The sequence below is a fragment of the Lolium perenne genome, chromosome 2 (assembly GCF_019359855.2).
Source record: "Lolium perenne isolate Kyuss_39 chromosome 2, Kyuss_2.0, whole genome shotgun sequence".
NCBI classification, from domain to species: Eukaryota; Viridiplantae; Streptophyta; class Magnoliopsida; order Poales; family Poaceae; genus Lolium; species Lolium perenne.
In genome coordinates this window covers 47,271,632-47,297,658 of record NC_067245.2, presented here as the reverse complement: position 1 = coordinate 47,297,658, position 26,027 = coordinate 47,271,632, and the positions used below count along the sequence as shown (strand labels likewise).

The window sequence follows — 26,027 nt, the reverse complement described above, 5'->3', positions numbered from 1 at the left end:
CTAATCAAATTTGAATACAATAGAAGAAGTTTAAAAATATTTCAAAATGAGATCAACTTGTGCATTGAGTCATCCTTTGTTATTTATTTGCTTGTAAAAATAGAAACATAGGCATATGAATGTATTCGAAACACTTCACTTTTCAACGGGGAAGGGACCCGAAGGTCCCAGAAAAACAAAAAAAGATTACAATAGTAGTACTCCTTTGAGAAGGCAGTAGAAGAAGGATCCTCGAAGAGCCAAATGCTTTTATTATCCACAGCTATTCGGCTCTTTTCCTTCTCGTGTAAGCTATCGCGCAATGATTATACTAATGGTCGGATGGTAGTACAACCATTTTCGCAAACTTCTGCGCCCTTCGTCATGTCAGCATCGTATCCCAGTGTGCAAGCAGTCTCCTCGAATGAAATACTCCTAAGTACGTACGGTATTCCCTCCAAAGACACACCACACGGTATTCCCTCCAAAGACGCACCGTCGCCCCGACCTGCTCGAATGAAATACTCCAAAATACTTCTGCGCCCTTCGTCATGTCAGCATCGTATCCCAGTGTGCAAGCAGTCTCCTATGAAATGGAGACAACATTTTGTTGAAAAGTGTCGGTGCATGCTATATACCACACTAGTATGAGAGTTTTTACAGCATTATTCCGATTTCCACAGAATGCATTAAATTTGGACGCGATGTCACACTGACAAGAGTGGTTTAAACAAGGCCATTATTTTTATTATGTTATATTACTACAATACTCCAAGGTAGCACTAGTAGCCTTCGGTTATACTCTGCCGGTCGCGCTGCCTCATTCGACCAGACTTTATTCTTCTTCTCATATATATATACAAAATACTGTCTGCCGAGGTTCGATGACCGCACCGTCGCCCCTCTCCGCGCCGCCGTCTTGGGCCGCACCACCATTCTCCCCGCCGAGTTCTCCCCCGTCCCCGATGCACCACCGTCAAGCACCACCGGACCGGTCTTCGCAGGTATGTACATCTCCAACCTCCGGCGAGTACAGAGGTTCATCGGTCATTGTGTTCGATATAACCTTAATTTGGGGATTGCAATGTGAGTAACTTACTGGGTTTTCTAGGAAATGAAAACAGCGTCGCTCGATGCCTACACTGTGTCGGCGGATACATGGAAAGCGGAGACGGATGCTCTGCATGCATCGGCGGAGACATGTAAAGCGGATGCGGATGCGGAGGCAAAGGCGAAGGTGGTGGCTAGGACGGGCCCGGGCGCTGTGGCGCTGGCAAATGCTCGTATCGAAGCTGCATTTTGTTGGAAAGTCTTGGCGCGTGCTTCGAGAGTTTTGGCGGCACAGCCGGGAGAACCGTCGGAGGCTTCGAAGCTGGCTGCTTTGAACGCGTCGAGAGCTTGGATGGTGACTTCATCTAAGGCGGCGCTTGTTGCATATGATCGTGACTCGTCAACCCCTTTGTAAGTTCTACCTTCCCCAACTGCAATGAGGTTAGATCTGGTGGATTGGGTTTTTTGCCCAAACCAGACGTGATGATGCATTGAGATGTTTCTGTATTTTTGATGATGCATTCTGCTTCTTTTGTAATTTGGGTGATTCATTATGCTTTTTAGGTAGTAATTTTTCTGATGCACTCACCTCTTCAGGAATTTTTCATGGTTTTTTTGTTTTTTTTTCTATCAACCTAGCTAATGCTCTCTGCTGTTTAGCCAAAAGTTGGATGATGCATTGTACTGTTTACATATATTTTACTCTGATGATGCATTTTGCTCTTTTAGCCTTTTAGGTAATTTTTCTGATTCGTTGAACAGTGTGGAAAATTTCGATGAAGAATTTTGCTGTCAACTTAGATGATGTATTGTGCTGTTTACATTTTATTACCTATATCAAAGCTAACCCCATCTGATGTTACCACAGCGTTTTGGGTCCTGTAGAGGTCTCTTTTCCTCCAATCGTGTTGACACGTTAGCAATTATTACTGTATATGCGAGATTGCCTTCCGTTGGTGCGTCCTATTTTTGTGGTGTTTTTTTTTTGCAAATTAAGGGCTTCATTGATTATGCAACAGGATTACAATTGCATTGTCCTGTTTACAATATTTTGATTTTGCTGATGCATTGTGCTGTTCACATTATTTTGATTTTGCTGATGCATTGTCCTGTTTACATTATTTTGATTTTGCTGGTGCATTGTGCTGTTTACACTATTTTGATTTTGTCGATGCACCGTGCGCTTTAGGAAACTTTGATGATGAATTAGATGATGCATTTTGCTGCTTAGTCAAATTAGATGTTGCATTTTGTTTTAAAAAATAGATGATGCGCAGTCTTGTTTACATAATTTTGACGATGCATCGTGCGATTTGCATAATCCTACCAGCTTCAGTCGAAGGACACCCACAACAATCAACGATCTGCCTGGAGATGTAGTCTCTCAGATTCTTGTCAGGCTTCCTCCCCATCCAACCTGCTTACTAGCTGCATCAGTCACCAAGAAAGCATGGAGGCAATGTATGGGAAGCAATTATTTCAGAAAGCTAACTGTGTCACACAACGGAGGAAACCCGTTGCTAGGGTTTTTCACCAACAACTCCGAGGACAATCGATTCATCACAGAGCATGATCTTCACCCGGCCATCTTGAAGATGCTGGCAATCCCGTCTCAAGTGAACGGTCCCAAAATCTATATCCTGGGATGCCGCGATGGTATGGTGCTACTCCATTCTAATGTATCCAGTGGGTATATATCAGTCTGGGATCCAATTAGGCAAGTTCTCACAGCGATACCAGAACCACCATTGTGGCGCAATCACACAATTGAAAGCAGCGGCTCAATTCTCTGTTCGAGAAACAACTCTGAACCGTTTACACATTGTGGCAAGTTCTCGGTTGTTTGGATAACAACTAAACATTACGATGCACAGGCTCATATCTACTCACCAGATTCAAAAGAATGGGAGTTTCTAGCTCGATCAACTCCGATGCTATCAGAGATTGACCGTAGACCGGCAACTCTCATAGGGGGTATTTTGTACTGGCCAACAAAGTCTAGATATATCATTGAGCTTGACCATGCAAAGAAGGCTCTGAAATATATTCAGTGCCCTCATGAGACGCATGATATATTCATGCTTAACATTCACATCTTCAAGGGACATAATGGAGATGTTGCCCTTGCTGTTATAAGAGACTTCACCCTACAAACATGGGCCAGTACAAGATCATCAACAGGCGATCACGAGTCATGGACATGTCATATAAATTTTGAATTGGATACTTTTTTTGGCCTTGACACATCATTTCCATACAATTGGAAACATGCAGTAAGGTTACTCTGCGTATTTGAGGACAAAAATGAGTTGGTTGTACGGGCAAAGGAGGGAGTATTCCAATTAGATATGAGCAACTGGCAGTGGAGAAAGTACAATTCTGCTAGACGTTGGTGCACTTTACATCCCTACTCAGTTAGACCGGGTTAGTCATTCATATGTAACCTTTGCATTCATTTACATATGACTTTTGCTGATCAATTTGTTCATTTCTGACAAGAACCGACCTGATCCAGAGTGCAACATCAAGGACACGAAAAAGAACGCGCTGTCAGGAACCCATCTAATTTAAAGTTCAACATCCATAAGAGAAAAGGAAGTCGCATATGAAGGAGCAAGGCTTGTTTGGGCAAGAAGTGATAGCCCAGCTTTTGTTTGGTCTGATGTCTTTTAGTTTTCGTTCTGGTGGAAATGTCGCTGCACCATTTGTTTGTACTGCAGCTCCATAGTGCTAGCTGCTAGTATGTTGGCGCTGTCCTATGTCTGCTTGTTTTGGGGGCATAAATATGCCACGAAACCTTTGTTTTATGTGATCAAACGGTCATCTCTGCATGTATATGTTCGGGTTCTGATGAAATCTTTTTTGTGATCTGTACATATATTTGAGTCAGTCTGTGTTTTGTTTTATGATGGGCAGGAGTATTTGTTTTACTACACCATTGTTTATCCGAATTGTATTACTCACTCTATTCAAAAAGTTAGCGGCTCACCTTTTTCCTTCAAGATACGGATGTATCTACACACTAAAAATATATATAGATGAAACCATCTTCAGACAAAGTTTAGTCACTTATGTATGGACGGAGGTAGTATTATTTATGTTGTGCTCCCAAACAAGCAGACATCGGACAGCGCCTGTTTAAAGTTCATATGTGTAATCTTATTCCCTTTGGAAGTTAAGCATTAAACTCTACTAGTACAACCGTGGTGGTCTTGTGATGTAGTACTCTTTTGATGCATTTGTGATGTAGTAGTACAAGATTTTTTTGAACTGGTATAGTACTATCTAAGAAGAGTACTCCTCCGATTCACATTCATTTTACACGAAGAAATATGGATCAGAGCGAGGGAGTAAATTAAACATGGCATCTCGTGCATGAAGCTTGACAGATCGATCAGGTTGGCTAGAATGGCAATACAATGCTCCTCATTAGGCAAATGCATGCCATGTACGATAGTATACATCCAGTAAAGAAGTCTATACTGACATAAAAAAGACTACATTGGGGATGAGAGTCAATTGGGGAATCTACAATACATAAAATCTTGCTCGTAGCTGATTTTGGCTAAGAGGGTTTTACTCACATTACACGTGCCACTTTCCTTGTCTGCAAAACAAGTTCCAATAAAGGAAGAGGAAAGAAGAGGACATTGTGGGCGAGATTGAACACCTTTTTATGTGTTAAGCCGAGGCCTTGTTTAGCTGAGGATTTCGACTTAGGCCTAACAGCTCAGCACACCCAGAAATAAATTTCCTTGCGCGCACCACCACAAGAAAATAACAAAATTAGCATGCAAGATTAAGAACGAAGTGAATTTAAGTAACTTGGTTAGCTTTTCAAGCAATATATTCAGAGAAAGAGCACACATGTCCGGCTAGAAATAATCGTAAGAGAAGAACAATAAATCTAAGGCATCCCACTTCATATGCGTAAGGGACGCGATGCCGCATGGATTCATACCTTGAGTCGACTCTGGCTCGTAGAAGGGCGGTCGCGCCTCGAGGATGCCGGCGACGTCTCCACCTCGATCTCACATGTGACTGCTTCTCGGTGGGCGGTGCGCCACGCCATGTAGAAGATCTATCAAAAGAGGAGAGCCCGATGACGCTACCAACACCTCAACCTTGATAGCACCGGCTTGTTGCTCCGCACCGAGATGCGCCACGTGCAAGATTTAGCGGATGCGCCAATTTTAGAGATATGTCATGATCGTTGTAACAAATTTCAACATGATGATGATTTGATCCTTCACTCGGCCTTGAACATAAGTACTAGTACAGTCCCACAATTTTTTTTATCATTATACTTTGCGAGATTTAGCGGATGCGCCAAATTCAGAGATAGATCATGATCATGGTAACACAATTTTCAATGTAATGATGATTTGATGTTGCACTAGACCTTGAACATAAGTACTAGTACAGTCTCACAATTTTGTATCATTATACTTTGCAAGTTTTAGCGGATGCACCCATTTTCAGAGGATCATGGTAACAAATTTTCAACGTGATGATGATTTGATGTTGCACTCGACCTTGAACAGAAGTACTACTACTGTCTTACAACTTCTTTATAATTATACTTTGCAAGATTTAGCAGATGCACCAAATTCAGAGATAGATCCTGATCATGGTAACAAATTTTCAACGTGATGATGATTTGATGTTGCACTCGAACTTGAACAGAAGTACTAGTACAGTCTCACAATTTTTTTATCATTATACTTTGCGAGATTTAGCGGATGCGCCAAATTCAGAGATAGATCGTGATCATGGTAACACACTTTTCAATGTAATGATGATTTGATGTTGCACTCGACCTTGAACATAAGTACTAGTACGGTCTCACAATTTTGTATCATTATACTTTGCAAGTTTTAGCGGATGCGCCCATTTTCAGAGGTAGATCATGATCATGGTAACAAATTTTCAACGTGATGATGATTTGATGTTGCACTCGAACTTGAACAGAAGTACTAGTATGGTCTCACAATTTTTATTATCATTATACTTTGAAAGATATAGCGGATGCGCCAATTTCAGAGATAGATCATGATCATGGTAACAAATTTTCAACGTGATGATGATTTGATGTTGCACTCGGCCTAGAATAGAAGTACTAGTACGGTCTCACAATTTTTTTTATCATTATACTTTGCAAGATATAGCGGATACGCTAATTTCAGAGATAGATCATGACCATGGTAGTGACCAATATTCAAGGTGACGATGATTTGATTTTGCACTCGGCCTTGAACAGAGGTACTAGTACGGTCTCACAATTTTTTATCATTATACTTGGACCTTAGCGAAATTCAAAATCTCATAGCGGCAAAACTTCCCGCCTACAAAATACAAAAATTTCACACACTTCCAAATTCCCATTCTACCCCTGTGGAGATGACAGCAAAGTCGGTTGGTGGGGGGGTCTGCCCGTCATTTTTTGGATCACCACCTCCCTAGCCCGGAAACCCTCCCAAAAAAATTCATTTCCCTCAGACCACCCACCGGAACTTCCCAAGTCCCTCTCTCCCACCTCCACGACCACCGCACCGGAACATCCCCGCCGGACTTCCCCGGCCTACCCGAGCCCTCGCGATCCTCATCATCCGGCTGCCTGCCGGAGCCGCTTCATCGACGCCATCATCAACCGAATCGGATCATCCCCGCCGAACCTCGAAACCATATGCTCATCTAGCAGTCTACCGCAATCGCTTCAGCTGCGGTATCGTCCACCCCACTGGAGCCGCTTCGCCGGATCCGTCGTCCACCGCATCGGATCTTGCTCACCGACACCGCTGTGCACGAACCGGATCTGCTTCACCGGCGCCGTGCATGATCTAAACTCTTCTACTGTCGCTTTTCTATTGCTTGCCTGCAAGTTCTTGTTTAATCTTGGGGGAACATGTTTGTGCTAACGACGCGCCGTTACGTTTTTGCAGATGAGATGAGTAATCATGAAGTGTAATGGCCGTCTCTCCAACCCCAAGTAGCACATGTAGCGTACTTCATCACCGGATCTATCAACCCCAGGAAGATCTGCTGTGACTCCCACAGAGTGCTTCTCCTAATGTAAGTCCCTTGTTTTAGCGCCATGTTCTGGGTTCAGATGCTTGTTTGTCTGAAGCTCTTTTAGTTCATTCCTAGCTATGACCGTAACACGTTGCTATTTTCTACTTCATTGCTAACTTTAAGCGATTGAACATTTTGGTTTGCATTCCCTGCTCTGTAGATGTAGCCATCATAACTTCTATCTTGCTCAGTCGTTGTTACAAAAATTATAGGTATTATAGTAAAATCCTGCTATTATTTAGTTCATGGCCAATTTTAAGTAATTGCACATGTTGGTTCGCATTCCCTGCTCTATAGCTTTTGGCATCGTAACTTCTATATTTGGTTTACATTCCCTACTCTGTAGATCTAGCCATCATAACTTTATCTTGCTCAGTCGTTGTTACAAAAATTATGGCCTGCTACTATGTTGTTTGTGCCAATTTTTTACTCCATGAACATGTTGGCTTGCATTCCCGGACATACAGGTGATGCCATTGTTTTGTATCTAGTTCATTGTAAGCTAACAAAGTAAGGACTTAGTTTGGCATGCTATCACTCTGCTATCTAGCCTGTAGTACAAATAAACTTGTCATACTACTAGATAATAATTTTGCGTGCCATCTTGTTCTTTAAAAGCTGCATTATTGACTTGTTTCTCTGACTTGGCATGACGCTCACATATGGAAAGCTGAACATATTGGTTTGCATTCCCTCTTATACAAGTTCACAGGTGATCCCACTATATTCTGTATCTGGTCCATCCTAAGCTCCAGCATTAACTATCCTCTATGTGTTGCTCATTACAAGTTTATATCCCGAAACATCTTGATTTGCATCCCCTTCACTATAAGTTCAGGAGTATTATTTAGTTCACGGCCAAAATTAAGTAATTGCACTTGGCACATGTTGGTTCACATTCCCTCCTCTTTAGCTTTTGCCATCGTAACTTCTATTTTTGGTTTACATTCCCTGCTCTGTAGATGTAGCCATCATAACTTCATCTTGCTCAGTCGTTGTTACAAAATTTATAGCCTGCTACTATGTTGTTCATGCCAATTTTGTACTCCCTGAACATGTTGGTTTGCATGGGACTAGACAGTAGTAAGTCTGCTGTTTCATTCTAACATGCTCTGTTATATTGGCTGTTGGTATGCGGCATGCACTCTTTGTTTGCTTATTGTGCGCATTACAATGATCTTGTTATAACGACGAAATGATGAGTTCCAAATTCTTTGGCAAACAATATTGCAGTGTCTTTGCGTTTCCATTGTTGCTGTCTTAACTTGTAATGTCTTTGTTTCAGATATAGGTGCTGCATGGACAACTTAAAACATTGCCGGATCGCTTCATTGTATTGCTAGGTTTAATTACCATTCAATTTCTCTGGGTTCTGTAATATTTTTTCAAAGCCTTGCAGCTGATGTAATATTTAGTTAGTTTTTATAGTTTTTTCGCACATTTTTTCTTTGGTGCTTGTGGTAAGTGAGGCTATCCGACAGAAATCAATGCTGCGTAAATATTCTCAGTATCTAAATCACGAATTCCCATCCCTTAAACGGCCCAATTAAGCGAAATCACATACGTGTCGGCCCGCAAAATCCTAAAGCGCCTTTTACGTCGGCATATAAACAGCAACTAAACAGGCTGGCCCACTTACTTATTGGGCCAGCCCATTTGATTTACTGTGGACCCCACACTCTAATTGGGCCGGCCCACTTGCTTTAAGGTGGACCCCACCCACTACTGGGCCGGCCCACTACCTAGTTGGGCCAGCCCAATTGCTTTTGTGGTGGACCCCACATACTAAATGGGCCGGCCCTTTAAGACGAAAGTGGGACCCACCAGTTTTTTGGCCCGGCCCACTATCTTGTTGGGCCGGCCCACTTGCTATATAGTGGACCCCACATACTAAATGGGCCGGCCCTTTAAGACGAAAGTGGGACCTACCAGTGTTTTTGGCCCGGCCCACTAGCGTGTTGGGCCGGCCCACTTACTATATGGTGGACCCCTGATACGTCTCTGACATATCGATAATTTCTTATGTTCCATGCCACATTATTGATGTTATCTACATGTTTTATGCACACTTTATGTCATATTCGTGCATTTTCTGGAACTAACCTATTAACAAGATGCCGAAGTGCCGATTCTTTGTTTCTGCTGTTTTTGGTTTCAGAAATCCTAGTAAGGAAATATTCTCGGAATTGGACGAAATCAAAGCCCAGGGGCCTATTTTTCCACGAAGCTTCCAGAAGTCCGAAGATGAAACGAAGAGGGGCCACGGGGTGGCCAAACCCTAGGGCGGCGCGGCCCCACCCCTGGCCGCGCCGGCCTATGGTTTGGGCCCCCCGTGCAGCCTCTTGACTTACCCTTCCGCCTACTTAAAGCCTCCGTGATGAAACCCCCAGTACCGAGAGCCACGATACGGAAAACCTTCCAGAGACGCCGCCAACGCCGATCCCATCTCGGGGGATCCAGGAGATCACCTCCGGCACCCTGCCGGAGAGGGGATTCATCTCCCGGAGGACTCTACACCGCCATGGTCGCCTCCGGTGTGATGTGTGAGTAGTCTACCCCTGGACTATGGGTCCATAGCAGTAGCTAGATGGTTGTCTTCTCCCCATTGTGCTATCATTGTCGGATCTTGTGAGCTGCCTAACATGATCAAGATCATCTATCTGTAATTCTATATGTTGCGTTTGTTGGGATCCGATGAATAGAGAATACTTGTTATGTTGATTATCAAAGTTATATCTACGTGTTGTTTATGATCTTGCATGCTTTCCGTTACTAGTAGATGCTCTGGCCAAGTAGATGCTTGTAACTCCAAGAGGGAGTACTTATGCTCGATAGTGGGTTCATGCCTACATTGACACCTGGGACAGTGACAGAAAGTTCTAAGGTTGTGTTGTGCTGTTGCCACTAGGGATAAAACATTGATGCTATGTCTAAGGATGTAGTTGTTGATTACATTACGCACCATACTTAATGCAATTGTCTGTTGCTTTGCAACTTAATACTGGAGGGGGTTCGGATGATAACCTGAAGGTGGACTTTTTAGGCATAGATGCAGTTGGATGGCGGTCTATGTACTTTGTCGTAATGCCCAATTAAATCTCACTATACTCATCATGATATGTATGTGCATGGTCATGCTCTCTTTATTTGTCAATTGCCCAACTGTAATTTGTTCACCCAACATGCTGTTCGTCTTATGGGAGAGACACCTCTAGTGAACTGTGGACCCCGGTCCAATTCTCTTTACTGAAATACAATCTACTGCAATACTTGTTCTACTGTTTTCTGCAAACAATCATCTTCCACACAATACGGTTAACTCTTTGTTACAGCAAGCCGGTGAGATTGACAACCTCACTGTTTTGTTGGGGCAAAGTACTTTGGTTGTGTTGTGCAGGTTCCACGTTGGCGCCGGAATCCCTGGTGTTGCGCCGCACTACATCTCGCCGCCATCAACCTTCAACGTGCTTCTTGACTCCTACTGGTCCGATTAAACCTTGGTTTCTTACTGAGGGAAACTTGCCGCTGTGCGCATCACACCTTCCTCTTGGGGTTCCCAACGGACGTGCCAACCACACGCATCAAGCAAATTTCTGGCGCCGTTGCCGGGGAGATCAAGACACGCTGCAAGGGGAGTCTCCACTTCTCAATCTCTTTACTTTGTTTTTGTCTTGCTTAGTTTTATTTACTACTTTGTTTGCTGCACTAAATCAAAATACAAAAAAATTAGTTGCTAGTTTTACTTTATTTGCTATCTTGTTTGCTATATCAAAAACACAAAAAAATTAGTTTACTTGCATTTACTTTATCTAGTTTGCTTTATTTATTGTCTTGCACTCTATATCAAAAACACAAAAAAATTAGTTACTTTTGTTACCATGTCTAGCTCTGAACCTGTTACTTCTTCGCCTGAAGAATTAGTCTTCACTTTTAAACAAGGGGATGAGGAGAGTTTTAAGGATGCTTGGTCTAGAATTTTTACTTCTTATCATAAAACTGAACCTCAAATGACTCTAAGTTTGCTCCTTAGTAATTTTTATTTTGGTCTTATGGTTCGCTATAGATATGCCTTGGATACTTTAGTGGGAGGAGATTTCCTTCATTGCAATGGGGATCAAGCTTTTAATGCCACAAAGAAGTTGGTTGCATCACATGATTCAGCTAATAACTTTGATTCAGCCCTCACTAGCATATATAGTAGATTAAATAATCTCGAGATAAGTACATCTCGCTTGAATGATAACTATTGCCACGTTCGTAATCGTCTTGAACAAGTTTCAGTGAACTCTAAACTCTCATTGTGGGATCCTGCTGTTAAAATTGTTATCGGTGATCGAACTCTCCATGCCTACTGTGATATTATGTATGAATTTTGCCTTATGCCTGAAAGTATTTATAAATCTTTGAAACTTTGGGGAGTTGATGAAGGAGGAGAAGAAATAACTCTCATTGATAACTCTACTATAGTTCCTAAAGGAATAGCCGCAGGTGTGCATACAACCATTCTTGGAAGGACAATATCCATTGATTATCTTGTTATTGAAACAGGAAAACTCATACTCGGAAGATCCCTGCTGAAACTATTGGGAGCAGTCATTGATGTTGGAGAAGGCACTCTGAAATTCACCTCTATACCAGGGGGAAATCATATATTTCCTAAACCAAAGGGAAAGAAAAACAATAAGAAAGGTAAGGGCAAAGCCCAAGGTAAGGTTGACACACCATCTCTTGATAATACTTGATACACACTTTCTGCGCCTAGCTGAAAGGCGTTAAAGAAAAGCGCTTATGGGAGACAACCCATGTTTTTACCTACAGTACTTTGTTTTTATTTTGTGCCTTGGAAGTTGTTTACTACTGTAGCAACCTCTCCTTATCTTAGTTTTGTGTTTTGTTGTGCCAAGTTAAGCCGTTGATAGAAAAGTAAGTACTAGATTTGGATTACTGCACAGTTCCAGATTTCTTTGCTGTCACGAATCTGGGTCCACCTCCCTGTAGGTAGCTCAGAAAATTAAGCCAATTTACGTGCATGATCCTCAGATATGTACGCAACTTTCATTCAATTTGAGCATTTTCATTTGAGCAAGTCTGGTGCCATTTTAAAATTCGTCAATACGAACTGTTCTGTTTTGACAGATTCTGCCTTTTATTTCGCATTGCCTCTTTTGCTATGTTGGATGAATTTCTTTGATCCACTAATGTCCAGTAGCATTATGCAATGTCCAGAAGTGTTAAGAATGATTGTGTCACCTCGGAATATGTTAATTTTTATTGTGCACTAACCCTCTAATGAGTTGTTCTAAGTTTGGTGTGGAGGAAGTTTTCAAGGATCAAGAGAGGAGTATGATGCAACATGATCAAGGAGAGTGAAAGATCTAAGCTTGGGGATGCCCCGGTGGTTCACCCCTGCATATATTAAGAAGACTCAAGCGTCTAAGCTTGGGGATGCCCAAGACATCCCCTTCTTCATCGACAACATTATCAGGTTCCTCCCCTGAAACTATATTTTTATTCCATCACATCTTATGTGCTTTTTCTTGGAGCGTCGGTTTGTTTTTGTTTTTGTTTTGTTTGAATAAAATGGATCCTAGCATTCACTTTATGGGAGAGAGACACGCTCCGCTGTAGCATATGGACAAGTATGTCCTTGGTTTCTACTCATAGTATTCATGGCGAAGTTTCTCCTTCTTTAAATTGTTATATGGTTGGAATTGGAAAATGATACATGTAGTAATTGCTATAAATGTCTTGGGTAATGTGATACTTGGCAATTGTTGTGCTCATGATTAAGCTCTTGCATCATATGCTTTGCACCCATTAATGAAGAAATACATAGAGCATGCTAAAATTTGGTTTGCATATTTGGTTTCTCTAAGGTCTAGATAATTTCTAGTATTGAGTTTGAACAACAAGGAAGACGGTGTAGAGTCTTATAATGTTTTCAATATGTCTTTTATGTGAGTTTTGCTGCACCGGTTCACCCTTGTGTTTGTTTCAAATAAGCCTTGCTAGCCTAAACCTTGTATCGAGAGGGAATACTTCTCATGCATCCAAAATACTTGAGCCAACCACTATGCCATTTGTGTCCACCATACCTACCTACTACATGGTATTTTCCGCCATTCCAAAGTAAATTGCTTGAGTGCTACCTTTAAAATTCCATCATTCACCTTTGCAATATATAGCTCATGGGACAGATAGCTTAAAAACTATTGTGGTATTGAATATGTAATTATGCACTTTATCTCTTATTAAGTTGCTTGTTGTGCGATAACCATGTTTCACTGGGGACGCCATCAACTATTCATTGTTGAATTTCATGTGAGTTGCTATGCATGTCCATCTTGTCTGAAGTAAGAGAGATCTACCACCTTATGGTTAAGCATGCATATGTTAGAGAAGAACATTGGGCCGCTAACTAAAGCCATGATCCATGGTGGAAGTTTCAGTTTTGGACATATATCCTCAATCTCAAATGAGAAAATTATTAATTGTTGTTACATGCTTATGCATAAAAGAGGAGTCCATTATCTGTTGTCTATGTTGTCCCGGTATGGATGTCTAAGTTGAAGAATAATCAATAGCGAGAAATCCAATGCGAGCTTTCTCCTTAGACCTTTGTACAAAGCGGCATAGAGGTACCCCTTTGTGACACTTGGTTAAAACAGGTGCATTGTGATGATCCGGTAGTCCAAGCTAATTAGGACAAGGTGCGGGCACTATTAGTACACTATGCATGAGGCTTGCAACTTATAAGATATAATTTACATGATGCATATGCTTTATTACTACCGTTGACAAAATTGTTTCATGTTTTCAAAATCAAAGCTCTAGCACAAATATAGCAATCGATGCTTTTCCTCTATGGAGGACCATTCTTTTACTTTCAATGTTGAGTCAGTTCACCTATTTCTCTCCACCTCAAGAAGCAAACACTTGTGTGAACTGTGCATTGATTCCTACATACTTGCTTATTGCACTTATTATATTACTCTATGTTGACAATATCCATGAGATATACATGTTACAAGTTGAAAGCAACCGCTGAAACTTAATCTTCTTTTGTGTTGCTTCAATACCTTTACTTTGAATTATTGCTTTATGAGTTAACTCTTATGCAAGACTTATTGATGCTTGTCTTGAAGTGCTATTCATGAAAAGTCTTTGCTATATGATTCACTTGTTTACTCATGTCATATATATTGTTTTGATCGCTGCATTCACTACATATGCTTTACAAATAGTATGATCAAGATTATGATGGCATGTCACTCCAGAAATTATCTCGTGTTATCGTTTTACCTGCTCGGGACGAGCAGAACTAAGCTTGGGGATGCTGATACGTCTCCGACGTATCGATAATTTCTTATGTTCCATGCCACATTATTGATGTTATCTACATGTTTTATGCACACTTTATGTCATATTCGTGCATTTTCTCGGAACTAACCTATTAACAAGATGCCGAAGTGCCGCTTGCTGTTTTCTGCTGTTTTTGGTTTCAGAAATCCTAGTAAGGAAATATTCTCGGAATTGGACGAAATCAAAGCCCGTGGGCCTATTTTTCCACGAAGCTTCCGTAAGTCCGAAGATGAAACGAAGAGGGGCCACGGGTGGCCAAACCCTAGGCGGCGCGGCCCCACCCCCTGGCCGCGCCGGCCTATGGTTTGGGCCCCCGTGCCGCCTCTTGACTTACCCTTCCGCCTACTTAAAGCCTCCGTGACGAAACCCCCTCACCGAGAGCCACGATACGGAAAACCTTCCAGAGACGCCGCCAACGCCGATCCCATCTCGGGGATCCAGAGATCGCCTCCGCACCTGCCGAGAGGGGATTCATCTCCCGGAGGACTCTACACCGCCATGGTCGCCTCCGGTGTGATGTGTGAGTAGTCTACCCCTGGACTATGGGTCCATAGCGTAGCTAGATGGTTGTCTTCTCCCCATTGTGCTATCATTGTCGGATCTTGTGAGCTGCCTAACATGATCAAGATCATCTATCTGTAATTCTATATGTTGCGTTTGTTGGGATCCGATGAATAGAGAATACTTGTTATGTTGATTATCAAAGTTATATCTACGTGTTGTTTATGATCTTGCATGCTTTCCGTTACTAGTAGATGCTCTGCCAAGTAGATGCTTGTAACTCCAAGAGGGAGTACTTATGCTCGATAGTGGGTTCATGCTCGCATTGACACCGGGACAGTGACAGAAAGTTCTAAGGTTGTGTTGTCTTTGTGCCACTAGGGATAAAACATTGATGCTATGTCTAAGGATGTAGTTGTTGATTACATTACGCACCATACTTAATGCAATTGTCTGTTGCTTTGCAACTTAATACTGGAGGGGGTTCGGATGATAACCTGAAGGTGGACTTTTTAGGCATAGATGCAGTTGGATGGCGGTCTATGTACTTTGTCGTAATGCCCAATTAAATCTCACTATACTCATCATGATATGTATGTGCATGGTCATGCTCTCTTTATTTGTCAATTGCCCAACTGTAATTTGTTCACCCAACATGTCGTTTCGTCTTATGGGAGAGACACCTCTAGTGAACCTGTGGACCCCGGTCCAATTCTCTTTACCAAATACAATCTCTTCGTAATACTTGTTCTACTGTTTTTCGCAAACAATCATCTTCCACACAATACGGTTAACTCTTTGTTACGACAAGCTTCGGTGAGATTGACAACCTCACTGTTTCGTTGGGGCAAAGTACTTTGGTTGTGTTGTGCAGGTTCCACGTTGGCGCCGGAATCCCTGGTGTTGCGCCGCACTACATCTCGCCGCCATCAACCTTCAACGTGCTTCTTGACTCCTACTAGTCCGATTAAACCTTGGTTTCTTACTGAGGGAAACTTGCCGCTGTGCGCATCACACCTTCCTCTTGGGGTTCCCAACGGACGTGCCAACCACACGCATCAACCCCACAGACTAAATGGGCCGGCCCTTTAGCAGGAAAGTGGGACCCACCTGTGTTTATGGCCCGGCCCACTATCTTGTTGGGCCGGCCCACTTGCTATATGGTGGACCCCACATACTAAATGGGTTGGCCCTTTAACAGGAAAGTGGGACCCACCGGTGCTTTTGGCCCGGCCCACTGGCTTGTTGGGCCAGCCCATTTGATCTAATGTGGACCCCACGTACTAAATGGGCCGGCCCGATAGCAAGAAAGTGGGACCCACATGCTAATTGGGCCGGCCCACTAACTTCTTGGGCCGGCCCAGTTGCTTTAACGTGGACCCCACTTTGTAAATGGGCCGGCCCGATAACAGGAAAGTGGGTCCCACATGTCTTGTGGGCCGGCCCTTTTGCCTGTTGACCGGTCAAACGAGTGCATTCGGCCCGGCCCACATGCTTAGTGGGCCGGCCCATTAAAGTTTTGACCAGTCAACCTTAGAGGTTAGGCCCAGCCCACGTAACTAATGGACCAGCCCAGCTATATAGTTGACCGGTCAAACTAAGTCAGCTGGCCCGGCCCGCAAACTTAATGGGCCGGCCCGCTTAAGACGTGGCAGGCCTCGTGTGGGCCTACCATCTACCACGGGGTTTCAGCCGGTTAACGCCGTTAACTGCCAGTTAACGGCGTCTGCCACGTGTCAGTTTGCATGACGTCAGCAGTCAACGGGCTCCCGGAAACACTTGGGCAACGGTCCGATTTTCCGTGGCGGAAGGGCGCCCAAGCGCGACGGACCGAAAAAATCGTCGTAGGACTTTGCCTGACGCAGTTTCCACAACAGAACCCATATCGTCGGGTTAGGCCCATAGGCGACGAAAAATACCCCTTAGCGGACGATTTTGAGATGTTGTCTATCAGAACTTTTCTTGTAGTGCCGGCACCTCGTGGACCCTTAACTGTGGTGGGCAACTACAAAGTCTCACTGGAAACTGCTTCCGCCGGATCCAACCTGGTAGAATCGCTGGTAATTGCAGAGGAAAAAAGAAGGATGCAAACTGCGGTTGCGCTGGCTCAGTCCTCACAGTTGAGCTTAGCGGCAATGAGTGGAAACTTGGGCGCACCGGCATTCGAGCCGACAAATGAAACAAAGGACATTTTGCTGGATCCGGCTTATCCAGAGCGCACCGTTCGTATTGGTGCCGGCCTAAATCAGGCATAGGAAAGCGCGCTCGTCAGCTTCCTCCGTGAGAATCATAATATCTTTGCCTGGTCTACTGATGACCTGGTAGGTGTTCCGAGGGAGCTGGCTGAGCACTCTCTGAATGTCCGGAAGGATGCTAAGCCGGTGCGACAACCTTTGCGCTGGTTCGCTGAAGATAGGAGAAAGATCATTGGAGAAGAAGTAACAAAGCTATTGGTTGCCAGTTTCATCGTGGAAGTAACGCATACTGAGTGGCTGGCTAATCCGGTGATGGTCGAGAAGAAAAAAGAGGAGAACCTGCAAGCAAAAGCTCCAAAGGTGTGGCGCATGTGCATCGACTACACCAACCTAAACAAAGCTTGCCCGAAAGATCCTTTCCCTCTGCACCGGATCGATCAAGTGATTGATTCTACAGCTGGGTGTGAGTTGTTGTCTTTTCTGGATGCTTATTCCGGTTTCCACCAGATTCCCCTGAAAAAGGAAGATCAAATAAAAACTGCGTTCATTACCCCGCACGGGGCTTATTGCTATGTTACTATGCCTTTTGGTTTGCGCAACTCTGGTGCAACGTACCAGCGCTATATGCAAAAATGCTTGTTTGATCAAATCGGAAAAAATGTGCAAGTCTATGTGGACGATGTCGTGATAAAAACTAAGGTAAAAGAAACCTTAATCGACGATATCCGGCAAACATTTGATAACTTAAGAAGGTTTTGGATGAAACTCAATCCGGCAAAATGCACCTTCGGTGTCCCTGCCGGCAAACTGCTTGGTTTCCTTGTATCAAGCCGGGGCATTGAAGTGAATCCGGTAAAAATCCGGGCAATAGAAAGAATGACTATCCCGCGAGAACTAAAAGATGTGCAAAAGTTTACCGGAAGCTTGGCATCGCTGAGCCGGTTCATAAGCAGGTTGGGGGAAAAGGCTCTGCTGCTCTATGCATTAACGAAAAAATCCGATACCTTCGTCTAGACCCCACAGGCAGACGCAGCGTTCAAAGAACTGAAAACAATGCTAGCCACCGCACCGGTATTGGCCTCGCCTTTGGAAAGGGAGCCCATGTTGTTGTACATAGCAGCAACCAACCGGGTTGTGAGTGTTGTGGTTATGGTAGAAAGAGAGTGTAACACCCCAACTTTTTGCAAGCTTGTTTAATTATCCAAAGTGCAAAAATTAGGGGGAACAAAAACTTTTTCTATAGACTAATTAACATGAATTGCCTTGATCTGTTTGTTATGATGAATTGCCTTGATCTGTTGGTAGATAAATTGTCTTGATTTGCTTTTTGAGTTTTGTTTTGAGCTACCCTTAATAACAACACCTCTAGTGGTTAAACAAGCAACTCACTAAATAAAACACATGTGTGGCTTAGGAAGAATTGTTTTTCTTTTTACTACATCAAACCTCCCTCCTGATGGCAACATGAGTGTGCCTACTTAAAAGATTCCAACTTTGGCAGTTGATCTCTTAGCACCCACAACTGTTTTTGGTGACCTCAGTGCATGGATCTCTTCTATACAACACCCTCTACAACTTCCACATCTTACATGTCACATCCTCCACTTGCAACTCTTATAATCACTTGATCTGGTATCCTATCCAATGTTTCAGCACCAGATCACTTCTTCCTCTTTTACCTCTTGTGTTTATTTAATCCAATTTTAATATCCACAAAACCAAGAGTAGGTATGATGGGTACATTTTGTAGCCACCATCTACCCTTGAGAACACTCCTTCCTAAATTAGTTTTCTTTCTCAAAAACCCTATTGTTTTTCTTCCCTGGTTTTAGCCACAAAAAAATCACTCCTTGTTATTAAAACTCCTTAAATGTTTTCTTCAAATAACAAGAGAGATTGTGGATGGTATTTTGTATCATCCCATTCCCTTCAACCCAAAAAGACTTTCTATAAAGGCATTTGATTTTCTTCCTTCTTTTAAGTGCATGGTTTTGGTACATGTGCCATCCTTGCACCTTTTGATAACACAAGGGAAAAATCTATTTGGCATTATTATGCAAGTAGACCCATTTTGTTTTAAAAATCATTGGATCTCTTTCAAAATGTTTTCAAAGGAAAGTTCAATATAAACCCTATCCAACATTTTGATCAACTCTCATAGTGGTGGAGACCCACCTCTGTAAAGTTCCAGATCTAATTAACAACTTCTATTCATTCATCACATCTCACTCTTGTATGGTTTACCATCATCATCTTGACCTCATGTTGATGGCTTATGCCACCATATTCATCCTTGTGAGTATGGTTATTTCACTCACCATCTCTCTTAGCATTGCTCTACAATTGTCTAAACCACCATCACCACCATCATCTTTTGGCCAAGTTGATCACTTGATCTAAGTGTTTTATTCTCCCACATAGGCACCAATGTCTATTATCACTTATCTCCCAAATTTTAATACATCATCATACCATTTTTAGCTAAACCTCCCAACACTCAACATTGGTCGACACTCATGAAGTGGCATTGCACCTTGCTTGCCCACTTGTAATGTCAACAAGTAGCCGGCCATGCCAAGCTCTTGGCATGCATGAGCTGAAATTTCTTCATCTCCATTTTCTTCTCTTGCAAGCCTTGCCTCCCAACTACCCCAACAATTAAATGGGCAGCCACCCATCCTAGCCAATCAAAAAGGAGGCAGCCACCACTCTCTCCCTCTATAAAGCTCACTTGGCCGGCCACTCCACCTCCCTTTGCTCTCATTTTTCACTCCCCACTCCTTCCTCCACTCACTCCCATCCCTCTCCTACCTCTTCTCCACAAGCTGCTGCTCCCCCTTGCTCACATGGCCGGCCATGGCCATGAAGATTCACCAAGATGAAGCTCCCCTCCTCCCTCAAGCTTCCCCTCACCATGAGAGCATCCCTCTCCTTCTTCTCCCCAACCCTAGATGGATTTCTCTCCTCTTCTTCTTCTTCCATTGCTAAGATTGGATCTTGATGCAGGTGCATGTTGGTCTAAGCATGGAGAAGCTTGAGCTATCCTCAGATCTGAAGTTCTTGAGCAAAGTTCGTCCAAATCCTTGCAGTAATTTCTGCTATCTTGCTGTTTCAGATTCTGGTACGAACTTGTAAAATCCACCAAATCTCGTGCGCAGATCCAAATCGAGTGATTCAAAGTTCCGCAGATAGATACGGAAAAGATCTACAACTTGGCGTTGGTCTCATCCTCAAATTCGTTACGGATTGTCCGTGGTAAATAAAGTTCTGTAAACATGAAGATTCACTGTTTGTTATATTTGTTCCGTTTTACCAAACCTTTTTGAGCAAACTTAACTGTAGGTGAAAGGCCTCTTCAATACCTTCATTTTGGCGGTGGTTTCACTTCGATTGACCTCCTGAAACTGAAATGGTTCATAGATCAAGATCTGGTCAGATCTGACTTTGTCGAATTAAATCAGGAGCTTGGGAACGAATTTTTGAATGAAACAAACTGGGTAAGAACCACCTTTTCAATACCTTTCAGATGCAACTGACCTCATATTTTTATGAATCATGTACGATTTGTGGTGAATTAAACTTGTTCTGTGTGTTCTGCAGACATGGCTGTTTGTTTTTAAATCACCAAAAATCCATCTTTGAACCTAATTGAGTGATTCCAACTTTGTAGGACTGCTGTATGTTTTCTTAATCATCTCCAACAAGTTTCAAACATTTATCTATTATGAAAATCCAGTTGTAAAGAAAATGGTAAAGACATACAGTAACCTTGTTAATCCATTTGTGAGAGTTTCAGAAACTATTTGAACCCAAATCCAATTGTGTATGCATCTCTGTTTAAGTATCTTTCAAATGCCAGTGGTCTCATATTTTTAGGATTTTTCTACGATTTATGGCTTACAGATCTTGTTTTCTGTACAGCCAGATTCAAACAAATTCCTAAATTTGTAGGTTTAATATTTTTGATTGAATCCAATTGGGTTAGTCTTGTATTAGTACTGGCCATCTAGGAAAAATAGTGTTAGTCTCTGTTCATGCATATTTCTTACTGTTACTAATGTGTATGTGTGACATGGATTGTTGAACCAAAACTCTTTGGTTTATTTTTAAACCTTTGCCCACTCTTTTATTTAAAAATTGGTCAACCAATGTTTTATTCTTGCAAAACAAAACCTCTGCAACTTAACCTTAGTTCTATTGTTTGGCTTAAGTCTTCAAATGGTGTGGCATATCATTTACTTCCTATTCTTGTGTAGTGTTGTGTAAGCTTTACAAAATAGAGAGAATGATTTCCCGCTTTTCCAAAAATGCTTCAAAAAAATAATATGAATGTTTGTAATGCTCAACTAATGCACTTGTCCTCTTTATGATGTTATCTACCAGGGGATACTTAGTTGTGCCATGGTGATACCGAGAGAGGCAATTGCTAAGTTATGATACTCTCATACCTTTACTAGGTAAATAAAATGGGTTCTCTTTTAGTTGCTTTGTAGTATCTATAAGTTCTTTGTATGTTAGCCCGTAGTAAGGTGGTTAGCTATTGCTTGTTGATTGTTGAATGTTGCATGCTTGTTATGATTAGTGCAATGTGATTGATTGTGTTCCTTTTATATTTTCCGACGATAGATGCGAACGATTCCGGAGAAGAAGAAGTGGTTCGGACAAGGATTTTATTTATATTGACGGGATTCTTATATTGATGAAGTTGAAGAAGTCCAGGGACAAATAAGCCAAGGCAAGCCATCTTTTGATCTCTGATCCGGTGTCTAGTTGGATGTCATTTGTTGATGTTCAAAGCACCTTCATTCTATGTGTGTTATTATCTCTATTTATGTCATCTATGTGTGATTGCAAGTGGGGTACTCCCTAGTGGTGATGCTCCACTGTTTGTCCTTGTGTTATGGGATGCATGGTAACATGGTCGTGCTATTCCACTTGGTTATCTTGTATGCTCAACTTGAGCATGTTCCATCTCAAGATAGTAACTTACACCACACCCACCCCTTTTGTAGTATAGAGGTATCAATGTCATGATCTTGGTGTATTCTCAACTTGAGAGGAGTATGCCGTGTACCATCTTGGAGAATATGTTGGATAGTGACACTCCACTCTCTATGTTGTGTAGTTAGCATCACAAATCTGAGAGTATATTCCTCCTTGTGTTGTCATAATACATGCTTACCTTAAGCAAGTATGATCCACTCCACTACCCCTTTATACCTCATCTATGCCGGGATAACTCTCATCTCGGCCGTAGTGCAATACTAGTTCAACTCATGAAACTATAGGTTGGGAACCCCTCAAGGTTTACCTTGTTGTAAATGTTTATGAAAACCTTGGGTGGGGCAACCTTACCCAAGCGTATGGTTTATATGAAAGAAAAGGATCTTGACAAAGATGGTTGGAAAGAGGAAAGTGTGGGTGTGACTTGGGTTTTTGAGAAAAACGACACATGGTTCTTTGTATTCGCTTAACAATTAACCCGCGCAACCACAACTACTCCAACGTGGGCACGGAGCTTAGTTTGACGTTTGTTCTTCTTAGCATGAGGCACCGCACAACTATACAAGGGTACGGTTACCCCCGAGTCCGGGTTGTCATGGTTGGGACAATAGTATAACGGGAGGCCTTCAGGGCTGACCCGTCCGGAAGACACTATGGGTCTCCTGGCTTGGCGGTGGAGCCACGCTCAAGAGGAGGTGAGCTGCCACGGTGCCGGGGAGGTACATACTCCATAGGGTAGGACCTCTTGCTAAGTCGAATGGGCGAAAGGCTATGTTCGGGTATCCGTCGTGGCATATGTTGTTATGCGGGGATGATGCCCACACGATAGGTATCTGGATAGAGGTGGGGAAAGTGTGCAAACTCTGCAGAGTAAAATCTATTCGAATAGCCGCGTCCGCGGTCATGGACGGTTGGGATGGCCGTTACCGAGCTGTGTCGAGTTTTGGTTTAGAAAATGATTTCCAAAGGAAATATGTGTGTTGGATGTACCGGAAGGGTACGGAAAGGGTGCCGACCATATGGAGATGGTCGAGGAAAATGAAACAAAATTGGGTGACCCTTCCTAGTGTTTCATGTAGAGGGACTCTTCTCCAATAAAGATATAGAGATGTCATAGTTTATCTTTTGAAGTATCTTCTTCAACAAAGATATAGAGATGTCATAGGACTTCCCTAGTATCCCCATCAATTGAGATGGCGGTATGCTACCTCTTCTTTAACAAAGGTATAGAGATGTCATAGGACTCCCTTAGTGTCCCCATCACTCGAGATGCCGGGATGCTATATCCACAAGAGAAACTATTTCTCTTCCACATGCTATATCCACAAGAGAAACTATTTCTCTTCCACATGCTACATCCACGAGAGAAACTATTTTTCCTCTCTTGTCTTCTCTAGTTAGAATTTTTATCACCTTCTTGATGGTTTGCGAGTACAATTCCAAATGTACTCACGGCTTTGTCCCTGGCTATTTACTTGTCCAGACTTGAAGGAGTTCGACAGATGAAGAAGGAGTTGACGACGTCTATGCGAGCTAGGAACGTCTTCCCAGTCAGTTGCCTGTAGGGTTATGGCAGATGACTTGGGTACTGCGCTGCTGAAGTGATGATGCTACTCTGATGTTTTAGTTCAGCCCTTCGAGGCTATTATGTAAGTATTGGTCATGTGACCATGTTGTAATTTTCTTATTCCGCTTTGTAATGGATGGTGTAATTTGATATCAGTTCGGTTATGTGTTCACGGCGCACTGATCATGGGATCGTGAACTGTATACATAACAGGGAATTTCGGACAGCTAGTCCGGGGTCCCCACGTAGCCGTATCGTGAGCCATCCTGACTGTAGGAGACCTTAGTTAGCATGGACGTTAGTTAGGAAACAAGTACTTGGGCAAAACTATTTACCAAACAAATTCTTTCGTTAGTCGGAAGCATAGCTTCTACTCCTCTTGTTTCTTCAAAACTTCTAAATTCTTATCTCTCCGCTTTATAGAAGTGTTTGAAAATTCTTACTCTATTGTCTCATCCACTTCAAACCTACATATTGGACGATGTCCCCAACTCAGACCGGAGACTCGAACTCAAAGATACATCAATCCCTCAGGAAGACTCATGAATCTCCAACGACAACTATTGAAGATTGGAGGCCGACTTACTGTGCACATAAAAGAATGATAATATCATGTCTTTGGTTGTCACCAAAGTATGTCAAAGATCTGACCTTGTTCCTCCGTGGACTTGCACTTTTTGCAGTCGTCAGGGATCAAGTCCTCAGTTTTTGACTAGTAATTTTTAGGCCAGCCACCAGAAGATGCCGACTTTGAGAGTACCTACACAACTACCCCTTCGAAGACCCCACGTCCCCGGGATGTTGAGCAAGAAGACTACACAGTTTTAGCCTCTACCTCAACCTCGACGACTCAACACCAGGCCACATCACCACTCTCTGCTTCAAGAATCCTTGTTGAAGACGATGTCAACAAGCTGAAGACTGCGACATATGTGACCAGCCCAAACCTATAGGATGGATAGGACAAAACTCAATCGCTTTGATTGAGCTACCCCCGCGTATTAGTCATCCATGGGTACTTGTGTTACCATGTCTGGTTTGATGATTGCTTGTAGTTCCCTAAGTGTGTTGTCTTGAGTGTTTTTATTTGTTTGTTGTGTGTTTGATTGTCTTGGTCTTTAGGTCTGAAAAACACTCTTGGTGTGATAAACCAGCGTAGGAAGCCCCTCTAAGACGTTTTCACAGTCATCTACCTCGCCGATAAAATGCTTACTGCTAGCTAAATGGATAAGTTAACCCTGTTAACCATCGATTCTCAACCGTCAGAGAAACTGACCAGACCCCTATCTACGCCAACTACTTTCAAGATCAGCTGAAGCATCTCTACTAAGCCGAGAAGACAGAAGACCCTACCTTCAAGAGTGACTGCACCTCTGCAAGAAGACATGCATACTAACTTTGTCTAACCTTGGAGTATAATCGCGCTAACCTCAAGGATATCTTTTTGAAACCACCCTCTAACACACCGTCTAACAAACTGAGAGAACAATAGCGTTAGACCCAAGTTACATCACATGGTTCATCTGTTCCTCATCAAGTGAAGCTCATGAAGATACCTCAAGACTCAAGATTAGGTGTATTTTACCTACTTCACTTCTTAAGTGGTATAAGTCAACACTGACCCTCAAGCTGAAGATTGTCTTCGACGGCCTTCGTTGCTGCTTCATATGGAGACCAACCAGGCGTTTCATCGACTTACTAACTTACCGCGCGTTATATGGTCTAATAAACACCGTGAGTGCCTCTTGAAGTCGTGGACTACACATCGTCTCCTGAAGATTCTTCAACTGAATACGGAAGATCGACGACTTCTTCAGAAGCCCAGACAGGACTACAAGGCAGAAGCTCTGAGTTTTTCCGAAACCCGATGAAAAATCCTAAGGGTGGAAGACTTCGTCTTCCACTAAAAATTGGAGTTGACCCTAAAAATTTAAACCTTTCTAAAACACCGTTGGGAATTTGGGATGCACTAACTTCCCTTGAAGCTGTGGACTGCACCTCGCTCCCTGAAGATGCTTCAACTCAAGACGAGAGAAAGATCACTTCTTCGAAAGCACTGACAAGACCCTTGGCCGAAGCTTAGAGTTTTTAAACCCCCCTATGAACAATTTTAAGGGTGGAAGACTTCGTCTTCCACTAAAATTTAAAGTTAACTCTAAAAAGTTTTCAACCCTGCTAAAGCACCGCTGGAGTGTGCTAACTCTCCTTGAATCGTGGACTCTAACACCTGCTTGGAGTATTCAACCTCTTCATGAAGCTCACCATCGGCAGGATTCCATCATGTCTCCCAGAAGATG

General features: G+C 42.8%; 1 protein-coding gene and 1 long non-coding RNA gene across 3 annotated transcripts in view; one reads left to right on the top strand and one right to left on the bottom strand.

Annotated features, from left to right (window-relative positions):
• The window catches only part of LOC139835472 (uncharacterized), a 130,443-nt gene that overhangs the window by 89,032 nt on the left and 15,384 nt on the right, over positions 1-26,027 (bottom strand). The gene's annotated exons all lie outside the window — the stretch shown is intronic.
• On the top strand, positions 19,928-23,916 carry LOC139835996 (uncharacterized). 2 transcript variants are annotated; one of them, XR_011751573.1, is made up of 6 exons: positions 19,928-20,228; positions 20,318-20,414; positions 20,502-20,656; positions 21,543-21,616; positions 21,786-21,894; positions 23,647-23,916. It is a non-coding gene; the product is annotated as an uncharacterized lncRNA (long non-coding RNA). The 2 variants fall into 2 exon arrangements; XR_011751574.1 differs by having other exon boundaries at positions 19,932-20,228; positions 20,580-20,656.